An 11,084-nucleotide genomic window follows, 5' to 3' on the forward strand; every position below is an offset into this window, starting at 1 on the left:
TGCACATACCTTTGTGTGAATTAGGGTTGTCTTGGGCCTGAGATAAGATATGATATGATACGATATCATATAATATGATACGATCACGTTGTGACATAATATGGTATAATTGGAGAACGGTTTTGGCCTGGGACGAGATCTCCGGGCTCGGGCGTGATCTGTTCGGATTCTGGGCTGACATTGTTCAACGCGTGCTCGGGATGACCCTTATAATGTCAACCCGGGCTGAGAGCCCGGGTGCGAAATGCGGTTAGTACACTAGCCCCCCGAGCTCCGAAGGCCGTAGGCCGAAGAGTTAAGGTCGGGCTCGTGAGAGGAGAGGTGGCTTTGCGCGTACGCTAGCTGGAGGCTCGCCACGTGTCGCGACTGTTCATGCTCTAGAGACGTTTCATTGACGTATTGGGGGCAGTGACGGTTTTTTAATGATGGTTTTGTAATAACTGTGTCATCGGGTGTGCCTTTCAACTGACACGTGTCGCGTCGGTTTTGAATTTCGGGGAGAGTTTTAGCCTTTCTCTCTTCTCGCGCCTCTTCCCTGTCTTTCTTCTGACTTCTCGAGTACGAGAGCTTTTCTTGGTTCCCTTTACCTCATTTCTCTTTTGCGCTTCCGTCGCCGTCGTCGTTTCCGGTAGTCCCTTCTTTGGTAGGGTTGTTTTCTGAGGAGGAGTACCAGGTACTTCCTTTTTATTTGCTTCTTCTCTTTTTTCATGGCCGGTGGAAGTGGTGTCGGATCCTCTGCGTCTGCCAGGGGCAAGGCGCGTGGCAAGGTGGTGGCCGCCGGAAGGGTCACTATTGAGAAGAAAGATTCGCCGCCACCTAGGGGCCCAGAGTCGGGCGTTCCTGGTTACGACTGGGTCAAACGCGCAAAAATAGAATATTGATGTTGTTGATGTCTATATGGTGATGCTCATATAAATATAGCTTGTTTTGGAGTTTAAATAGGATAAACAAAAAAATATTTGACTTTATTTGGTGCAGGAGAAATATAACCAACGTTTAAATGAGGTCAAGCAACAAGCCATACATGAAGGCACACAGGGCTCTGCTTCTACCTCTATCAGTGATAATGAAGTTTATTTGCAAGTTGTTAAGAAGAATGTGAAGGGAAACTTGTATGGGCTTGCTGGATTGGGTGATGACTTCATTCGCTCCACACATCCCTAGTCTTCTGTCATAATCATCACCAGTCACTGCAGATTTGGTCACATAAGCCAGGTGACCAATACTATAGCGACGAGTTTTTTTTGTATAGCAACAAATATTTTCAATCGTTAATTGATAATGTTAATTTTTACTTACATTCTAGTACCAAATTTGTTAACACATTCAACTCTTTTCTAACTTTTGACTTATGTAATCCTCAATTTAACTTCTCTTTTGTAAGTAAAGACACTTTGGTTACACATACAGGGTTATACATATTTAATCCTCATTTTTTGTGATTTTTTGGATAGGTAATCATGTGGGAAGAAGTCATGTCAAATAGAAGAAGCTCGATTGAACTCCAGTGATGCTAGCTGACATTTTCAGTAGACTCACGCTGAGCCCATATCTCAGCTCGCTCAGCACAATAGACTGAGTCACCGAGTTGTGGGAGGGTTTGTGAGTCACTGCGGGTGGAACTCGGTGATGGAGGCGATGGTGAGTGGGGTTGCGATGGTGGGGTGGCCCATGGAGGCGGATCAGTTCGTGAATGCGAGGATGTTGGTGGAGGACAGAGGGGTGGCCGTGAGGGTGTGTTCCGGGGCGGATTCTGTGCCCGACCCGGATGAGTTGGGTCGGGTGGTGGCTGCGGTTATGAGTGGGGAGAGTCCTGAGAAGAGAAGAGCCAAGTTAATGAGAGAGGAAGCGGTTAAGGCTGTGAGTGAAAGTGGGGAATCTTCCATGCACGTCCATCACCTCGTCAAAGCATTGCTGCACCTTCCTGTTAAACAACAAGGTTGATGCTGCTGACGCAACACTGCAATTTCCTATGATTCGTTGAAGTGAGTCCCACTTTTTCAACGTTGGACCATCTTTCTAAATATTACTGGTGTACTACAGCTATGCGAATTTTTTTCTCAAATAATATTTTTTTTAAAAAAAATTTACCAAAAAAACATCTATTACACATTATTTATCTAAATAGATCTTTTTACTGTTCTCACTCAGAATTCAGTTCTCGGGGAACCGAATTCTGAGCAGTGTTATTTATTTATTTTTTTTTTTACGTTTTAGTTTTTAAGGAAGAGGAAATCTGGATTCAGAACAGACCGTTCTGCAATCAAAACGGCCCGTTTCAGATAAAAAAATAAACACATGACGAATGGATCAGAATGGACCGTTCTCCAAGCAGAACGACCTGTTTCAGTTGCATAATTGACACATTCCTGAGCCTAAAACGAAAAAAAAAAAAATTAAACACTATTCAGAATTCGGTTCTCCGAAAATCGAATTCTGAGCACCAAAAAAATAAAAATAAAAATACGCTGCTCAGAATTCGGTTCCCCGGAACCGAATTCTGAGTGTGAACAATAAACACGTCTATTTAGGTAAATAATGTGTAATAGATGTTTTTTTGGTAATTTTTTTTAAAAAAAATATTATTTGAGAAAAAAAGTCCAGCTATGCTACTGTTGCGTGTATTTGTCAAGAAGCTGCTAGATATTATTATTTAGTTAACTTGATTTATTAAGGGTTTATTACTTCTTCGTAAATAAAATATTTTTATAGGGTTTCGTTTGTACTTTATTTTTATTTTTTTCTTCCCTTTGCTCTTTTGTATTGCCATAAAAATATCTTCGTTGAAAACTAATTGTCAAAACATAGTTTTGGAGAATATGTAGGTGTTTTGAAATTTTTTTTTAAAATATGTTTAATAAATTTTTACAAATCAATTTATAGAAATGTTGAAGTTTAATACTTTCGAAAATTAATTTTCAAAAGAAAATACTATTCTTACTAAATTTGTAGTAATTGATATATATTTATTAAAGAAGCATTTGCAATAAGCGTCAAGTACGTGAGTATTTGCAATAAGCGCCAAGTATGTGTGTTGAATATAGATGAGAATTGGTGGGTAGTTTGGTTTGGTTTAATAAAGATGGTAGTTGGTGTACACCTTAGATAATTAAGGCTTGTGATAAGAGAGTTTTAGCGAGTATTTGTCTTGGAAAATTAATTTTCAAAAGTATCAAATTTCTATCAATTTTATAAAGTTGGGGAACGTTATCATAATATCTACGTAATTTTTATTAAGTATTACATTATTTAATAATTTTATATTAAATGTGAATTATGTAAAACTAATTGTTAGATTGTAAGTTCTTTATTCTTCAATCGTATATACAAAATTTTGTATTAATTCGAGATGATTTGATTCTTCATTCTTATAAAATAAAATTGACGTAATATATACATTTCAAAATATACTAAAATATGAACACTTGGATTACCTTCAAGTTGTTGTTCAATTTTAACAAATTTTGATATAAACATATAAAGTGATATGAATTTTCAATCTAATAGTTGAATTTACAAAATTCATATTTGATATAAAATTATTAAGTAGTGTAATACGAGACATAGTGACTAATAAGTACTTGTTTCCAGATTTTCATCAATGATTATCAAGCAATAATTTTCAGGCATGTAGATACTCAAATAAACGAAATAAACAATACATATATTGGTGTTCTTACCAAAGATCGGTCGTAGGGGACGATCTGCTGGGTAAGATCGGCGAGCCTCCTTCACTAGGTACGCTTGTTGTTCCAAGGTGGGGGTGGTACCTACAAAAGAGACTCCGATGCTAAAGTTAGTGTTTGTGGGTGTATGAGTCTCGTATAAGTAATGCACGTACCTTTGTGTGAATTAGGGTTTCGTTGGGCTTTGGGCCTGAGATCAGTTTATGACCTATTTGGATGTCGGGCTGACGTGACCTAGCGCGTGTCTGAGGTCACTCCGTGCTGAGATGCTGAGCTCGAGCTCGGCATAGCGGTACGGATAGTACAATTGGCAATACAAATCATCATCCAGTTCGCATAATTATCAAGTTACAATGTATAGTAATCTGGAGAAGAAAATAAACTACGAAACTAAGTTATATTAAACTAAAACAATCCTAGAAAAAGAAGAAAAATGTGGCCAAGAAGTTGTCATATCCAACAATTCCATGCACGGAAGCCATATGCGCAGGCGGTGAGTGCTTGAGAATGCAAGTATGATGTTTTTCGACCCCTTTGAAGTGACTTGCTTCTCATATTTATGCCAATTACGTGACTTAAATGTAACTTCTCCTAACCGTTCAACCCACGTGATTTTTATTTCTTCGACTTGCTAGCTTAGTAACCACCTTGGTGTAACTACCAAAACTGCTCGGGAAATCTCTAGTAACCTCTTTCCATTTTATAAATTCCGATTTTCTCTCGAATATGCACATTCCTATAGTCTCCCTGCTCTTTATTTATGGAAAGCACCTTTTTTTATTCTTTTTTCGAGTGAGTTATGAGAGAATCTCTCGAAGAGACCCTAACAATATGTAATTTTTTTCTTCTTCTAAAACTCACGATGTAAGTATATGATATTGATAGACCATGGGCCAAGGGCCCAGTTACCAGAGCTATGGCTAGAAGAGTACAGGAAGAGTTGGACCTTGTGAAGACTTGTGGGCTTGTCAAGCCCAAGGTATTCTTCACTTGGAATGCTCTATCATGAAGAGAAGGCCTAGTTCTACTTGTGTATATTGTACAGTTTATACATAGTCTCTTGTATAGGTTATTTTTGTCTTTGTATTTGTGAGGCACTTTATTTTCTTTTTCTAGTGTTTGTATATTGTTTTTAAGGTAGGTTACTTGGAGAGTTTAACTCCATTTAACCTCCCTAGTTGATACATTCATTTTGTATTTTTTCAGTAGGGAAAAAGGGGTGGCATTTAGCAAAGCTAGGGAGTGTGTTTAGAAATTGGGCCTGAGTTGGGCCTAAGCAAAATTTTGCATATTGGACTCATTTTTCTCCTAATTTTTCATAGATTTGATTTAGCTAGGTCTCATCATCATATGATGAACCTAACTAAACCAAATCAAGAATTTTCAAATTAAATCATGGAGCAATTTGAACCAAAGCCGCCTAGCTCATCTTCTTCCTCCTTGGCCGAATTTCTAAGTTACACCTCTAGGTTTTTGAAGCTTGCCTTGCAAGCTTCTAAACCTTAGTAGGTTAAGCTTACCTTACCATGGTTCTTAAGTGAACCATGGTCAAGGTTAGCTTCTCCTATAAACTTTCCAAACCGTGGGAAGTTAAGCTTAACCATGGTTAAGGTTAGCTTCTCCTAGAAGCTACCTCTCCCTATATATTTGTAATTACCTCTCATGTACTCACTTTTGAACATTTAGAGAATAGAAATCAGATTTCTCTCTCACTCAAGAGTCCCCAAAACCGTAGAGAACTCTCTCTCTAAGGTTTCTCTCAAAGGTTCTTCTACCTTTGACTTGGTTCCTCAAGCTTCTACAACAAACTAAGAGTAACCGAATCACTTCAAGTACTTCTACTCCATTGGAGCTTGCTTCAAGGAGTTTCGGACTTCATTCCAAGGTTTCCTCAAGAGTTTCTTCGGTCCTTGCATGGAGAACTTGAAGAATCAACATTCTTCTCCAAGTAGCTCCATCAGATATTGATATATAAAATAAATGTTTTATAGAATTCTACGCTACTAAATTGTTAATTTTTAAAAAGCTTTTTTCTTACGCTATAATATATTTGATTTTAAAGGTATTTTATATAATGATAAGTTATTAAATTGAATTTTAGAATGAACAATTATGAATTATTTTTATTGTTTATGTATGAATCTTAAACAGATAATTTAATATTACATAATGTTAACAAATTTTTTAAATCAGAGAATTCGAATCAAATTAAATCGTTAAAAATTAGTTTGATTTGATTTGAATTTTGTAATATATTCAGATTACACTTGAATTTCCTGTTTAATTTGAGTGACTTTTAAATTATTCCATTGATTTTTAAATAAATAAAAAAAATTAACCAAACTGCATGGCGAACATTCTTATCTCCAACAGGTGATTTTTGTCGAGGTATAAGATATTAATCGTTCTTGCAAAAGATTAAAAAAAAATAAAATTGAGAGTTGGACCAATGAGAACAGAATTTGTGAACCTATCATTGTCTGTTTGTTTAAAATAAAATAAAAAATGTTTAGAAGAATGATTTATGAAAATTACTTTTTTAAGAAATAAATATAATTGCTTCTTAAAAAATGCAAAAGAAAAACTATATTTGATAAAAAAATATTATAAAAAAAAAAGTTTAGAAAACACATCAAAAATATAAAACTACTTATTTCATTAAATAAATATTTTTAAAAATTTTGTTAAGCAAATGGGTCCAAAATCATTACCAGGTTGCCTAGAAAACAAGTCAATGAATGCTTCATCCTTCTTCGATGTTTGTCGACAAACTCCGTAACTCGCATCAATGGCACGTTGTCAAGAAAGAAGGTGGTGTTACATGTTGAGCATCACGCAAGTGAACAACTGAATGTATGTTTCTTTCTTTTCTAGTATAATTATGAGTACTTAGATATTTTGAAGTTTAGAAAGATTTTTTATGATAAAGAATATTTAGGCAATTGTTTTAAAAAATAAGTCAAAACCTACTTAAATTCGATTGGTAAAAACTTGTGAAAGAATATGTTTGTAACTTCGATCAGTTAATGAAATTTGATTGGGTAGATTCAAATTGGACGTACGAGTTAGTATAAATGCTTGTATAGTATTGTTTGTGGGGAATTTCGTATATGGGTTCTTTTTATTCGAATTAGCGAAAGTTTTTCAATTTAGGTATGTGTAACCAGAATTTTGTCAAAACACTTAAGAAGGTGATAATTACACTGAACTCAACATGCATCAATTTCTAAATATTCATCAATAGGTATCAAAAAACGATTTTCATGCATGTAAACATTCAAGTATATTGAGTGAACAACATATATATTGGCAATACAAATCATGATCTGATTCACATAATTGTTGAGTTACAATCCGTAAAATATCTTGAGAAGAAAACAAACTACCAACCTAGGCTAAACTACACTAACACAATCCTAGAAAGCAAGAAAAATGCGGCCAAGAAATCATACCCAGTGATCTCGTGCACGGAAGTCATATGCGTAGGCAGTAAGTGTTTATGCGAGTTTTCAAGCATGATTTTCCGACCTCGTGTACGAGATTGCTTCTCCTATTTATAGAGATAATCAGAAGCAATTATTTACATGAAAGTTCGTCGTAGGATGTATAACTGCTGTCCACTACGTTGCTTGTGTAACCTCTTATAATCGCTCATCCTATGTCTTCTCATTCGACTCTCGAAACAACTTCCTCATGGACGATTAGTGCTCATCTATTTGGTAACTACCATGATGATCTGTCACAACTTCTTATCTGTCCATAACTGCTAATAACCTCTTCCCTTGTTCTCTATTTTTCGAGTATTGTCTATGTGTACTTTCTGACTTCCTCGAAACTTTTCTATATTCTTAGGAAAACAACGTTCCTTGATCTAGTTGCCCTTCTATCTTTGTACTATTCAATTAATTCTTACAGGCTTTAACTCGAACGACCCCAACAAGTATGTTTCATCTTTATCTCTTAGTTTGTCCCTTTATTTGTTGTATTCTAAAAAATTGTTGGTTTTTAATAAACACGATTGATCTTCGTTCTTGTGTATGATTTAGCTGCACACAAGTTCTCTGTCGAATTTTTTCTCAATGAAGTTCACCTTCACCAAGAAAAAATCAGAAAGTGAAGAAAATTAGACAAAGACAAGGGTTACTATTAAGCCAATTTTCACCAAGTGAATCTCTATTCATTAGTGTTTTTGACATGATTGATCATGTTTTGAGGTTTCTTAAAATCTTTCAACGGTTGATTTCTCTTAGTGAATTAGGTATGCGAGCTAGTTACATTGTGCACTATGAAACCATTTAACTTTTGTACTATCCGTACCGCTACACCGAGCTCGAGCTCGGCATCTTAGCGCGAGGCGACCTCGGGCACGCGCTAGGTGACGTCAGCTTGACATCCAAAGAAGATCGTAACTGATCTCAGGCCCAAGGCCCAACGAAACCCTAATTCACACTAAGGTACGTGCATTACTTATACAAGACTAATACTCCCACAAATACTAACTTTAGCATCAGAGTCTCTTTTCTAGGTACCACCCCCATCTTGGAGCATCAAACGTACCAGTGAAAGAGGCCCGTCGATCTTACCCAGCAGATCGTCCCCTACGACCGATCTCCGGTAAGAACATTTGGCGCCCACCGTGGGGCCAATCAAGACAGCTCTTATCGGCCATGCTTATGGTTTTCACCAGAAGCCATAGCAGATGCGCAACAGATGACCTAGATCACACAACTAGCATGGACAACGAAGCAGCATTGAGGAGACTGATCGAACAGGTCGAGCAGATGCGGTAGCAACACACCGCCGATCTCCAAAACATGCGTGCCAAGAACGAAACTGACCTAGCAGCGATGCGTACCGCTAATGAAGCTGACCTAGCGGCACTGTGCACCGAGAATGAGCGTATTCGTGCTCAGCTCCCTTGGCGTCCCTCTGATCAACCCCCTCAACCAAGTAACCTACACGAGGAAGAGGGGAACTCGGTTTTTCAATCGCCGACAACAACCTACTCACCCTGCCACCACCAGGACACAACCCCAACAGTGTAGACAAATCCAAGCACTGTCGATACCACAGGAATCATGGTCACACCACTGAGGAGTGTCGCACCCTCAAAGATCGCATAGAGGAACTCGTCCAGGCGGGACACCTCGCGCAATATGTCCAGCGACAGCAAGGCCACCGAGGAGGATACAATGGACGAGGACGAGGCAGAGGTCGTGGTTCAGGAGTTCGCACAGACCAACCTTTTAGCTCTCAACAAAACACCGATGGCGCAGTGCAGGCTGAGGTAAGCCAGGAAACAGGGTCAGCCCCCTTGCGGGGTGTCATCAACACAATTGCAGGTGGCTTCGCAGGGGGAGGCTCTAGCAGCTCGGCGCGAAAATGACATTTGTGCAGCATCAACAATGTCCACTCCGCTACCTCGGCCTTGCATCAAAGCTCGCCGCCAATCACCTTCACTGACGACGACAACGCTGGCGTCAGCCCCAACCAGGATGATCCAATGGTCATCACCGTGGAGGTCGCCAATTGGGAGGTCCACAAGACGTTGATCGACCAAGGGAGCTTGGCTGACGTCCTGTATTGGCTGACGTTCCTCAGGTTAGATATCCCTCACTCTCTCATCCAACCTCACACAGAGCCCCTAGTCGGTTTTGCAGGAGAGCGAGTACACACTCTAGGTTATGTGGACCTGCTGACAACCTTCGGAACATCTCCCTCCACAAGGAGGATTATGGTCCGATACCTCCTCGTAGAAGCCAACACGTCCTACAACATCATTATTGGAAGGCCGACGCTGAACAAACTCGGAGCAGTGGTATCTACCCCACATCTCACCATGAAATTCCCAGGGAATGATGACAAGATCATCTCTGTCAAGGAAAACCAGAAGACGGCTCGACAGTGCTATGCCAAAAGTCTAAAAGTTTCTCCTTCCGACGAGCGTTGCCAGAGCAATCCCCCCACAGTGGCTCACATCACCCACGTGGACATCACTGACCTCGACTCGAGGTCGACTCCCATGATGAACGACCGGGCCCCATCGACAAGCTCGATGACTTACAGATCGGGAAGCTTCCTGGGCAGTGTACAAAAATCAGCAGCCAGTTGAACTCAGAGTTACGGCAACAGCTCGAAGCTGAAATCTCCAAGAATGCCGACCTCTTTGCATGGTCCAGCGCCGACATGCCAGGTATAGATGCTAACTTCATCTGTCACAAGTTGGCAATCCACAAGGAGGCAAGGCCAGTGGCCGAGAGGAAAAGGAAGGTCGGCAGCGAAAGGCGGGAGGCCATCACCGCCGAGACGCAAAAGTTATTGAACGCCGACTTCATCCGTGAGGTCAGATACACCATGTGGCTGGCAAACGTGGTATTGGTAAAAAAGAGCTCGGGGAGGTGACACATGTGCGTCGACTACACCGACCTGAACAAAGCATGCCCCAAGGACTCGTACCCCTTGCCGAGCATCGACAGGCTGGTTGATGGAGCATCCGGGCACGCCCTGCTCAGTTTCCTTGACGCTCACTCTGGGTACAACCAGATCATGATGTACCCACCAGACGAGGTGCACACATCATTCATCACCGATCATGCCAATTAATGCTACAGAGTGATGCCCTTCGGTCTCAAAAACACAGGGGCCACCTACCAGCGGCTGATGGACAAGGTTTTCCACCAGCAGATCAGACGGAACATGGAGATCTATGTCGATGACATGGTGGTCAAAACCACCTCAGCCGAAGCTCATGCTGCCGACCTGGCCGAGGTGTTCAGCCAGATCAGGAAGCACAACATGCGCCTCAACCCAGAAAAGTGCATCTTCGGCGTCCAAGGAGGTAAGTTCCTCGGATTCATGATCACTAATAGGGGGATCGAGGCCAACCCGGAGAAGTGCAAAGCCATCATCCAGATGCAGAGCCCTCAAACTATCAAGGAAGTCCAACGCTTGGCAGGAAGGTTGGTCTCCTTGTCCCGTTTTATCCCCAAGCTGGCGGAGAAAGCGGGGCCCATCTTCACCCTTCTACGTAAGTCACAAAATTTTGAATGGACGAACCAGTGCGAAGAGGCTTTCAAAAGCTTCAAAACCTTCCTCACAACCCCGCCAATCCTACAGAGGCCGGATCACAAAGCCAAACTCCTCCTCTACTTGGCCGTAGCAGAAAGTGCCATCAGCGCGGTTATAGTACAAGAGCACCAGAAAGTGCAGACACTAATCTACTTCATCAGCTGCGTACTCCAAGACACGGAGAAACGGTACCAGATGATCGAAAAGCTGGCACTAGCACTTGTTACTGCAGCTCAGCGTCTCCGACCTTACTTCTAGAGCCACCAAGTGGTCGTCAAGACCGACTACCCCATCAAGCAAATCTTGAGAAAGCTAGAGCTCGCCGGGCAG

The sequence above is a fragment of the Cajanus cajan genome, chromosome 11, assembly GCF_000230855.2.
Source record: "Cajanus cajan strain Asha chromosome 11, NIPB_CcT2T_4, whole genome shotgun sequence".
NCBI classification, from domain to species: domain Eukaryota; kingdom Viridiplantae; phylum Streptophyta; class Magnoliopsida; order Fabales; family Fabaceae; genus Cajanus; species Cajanus cajan.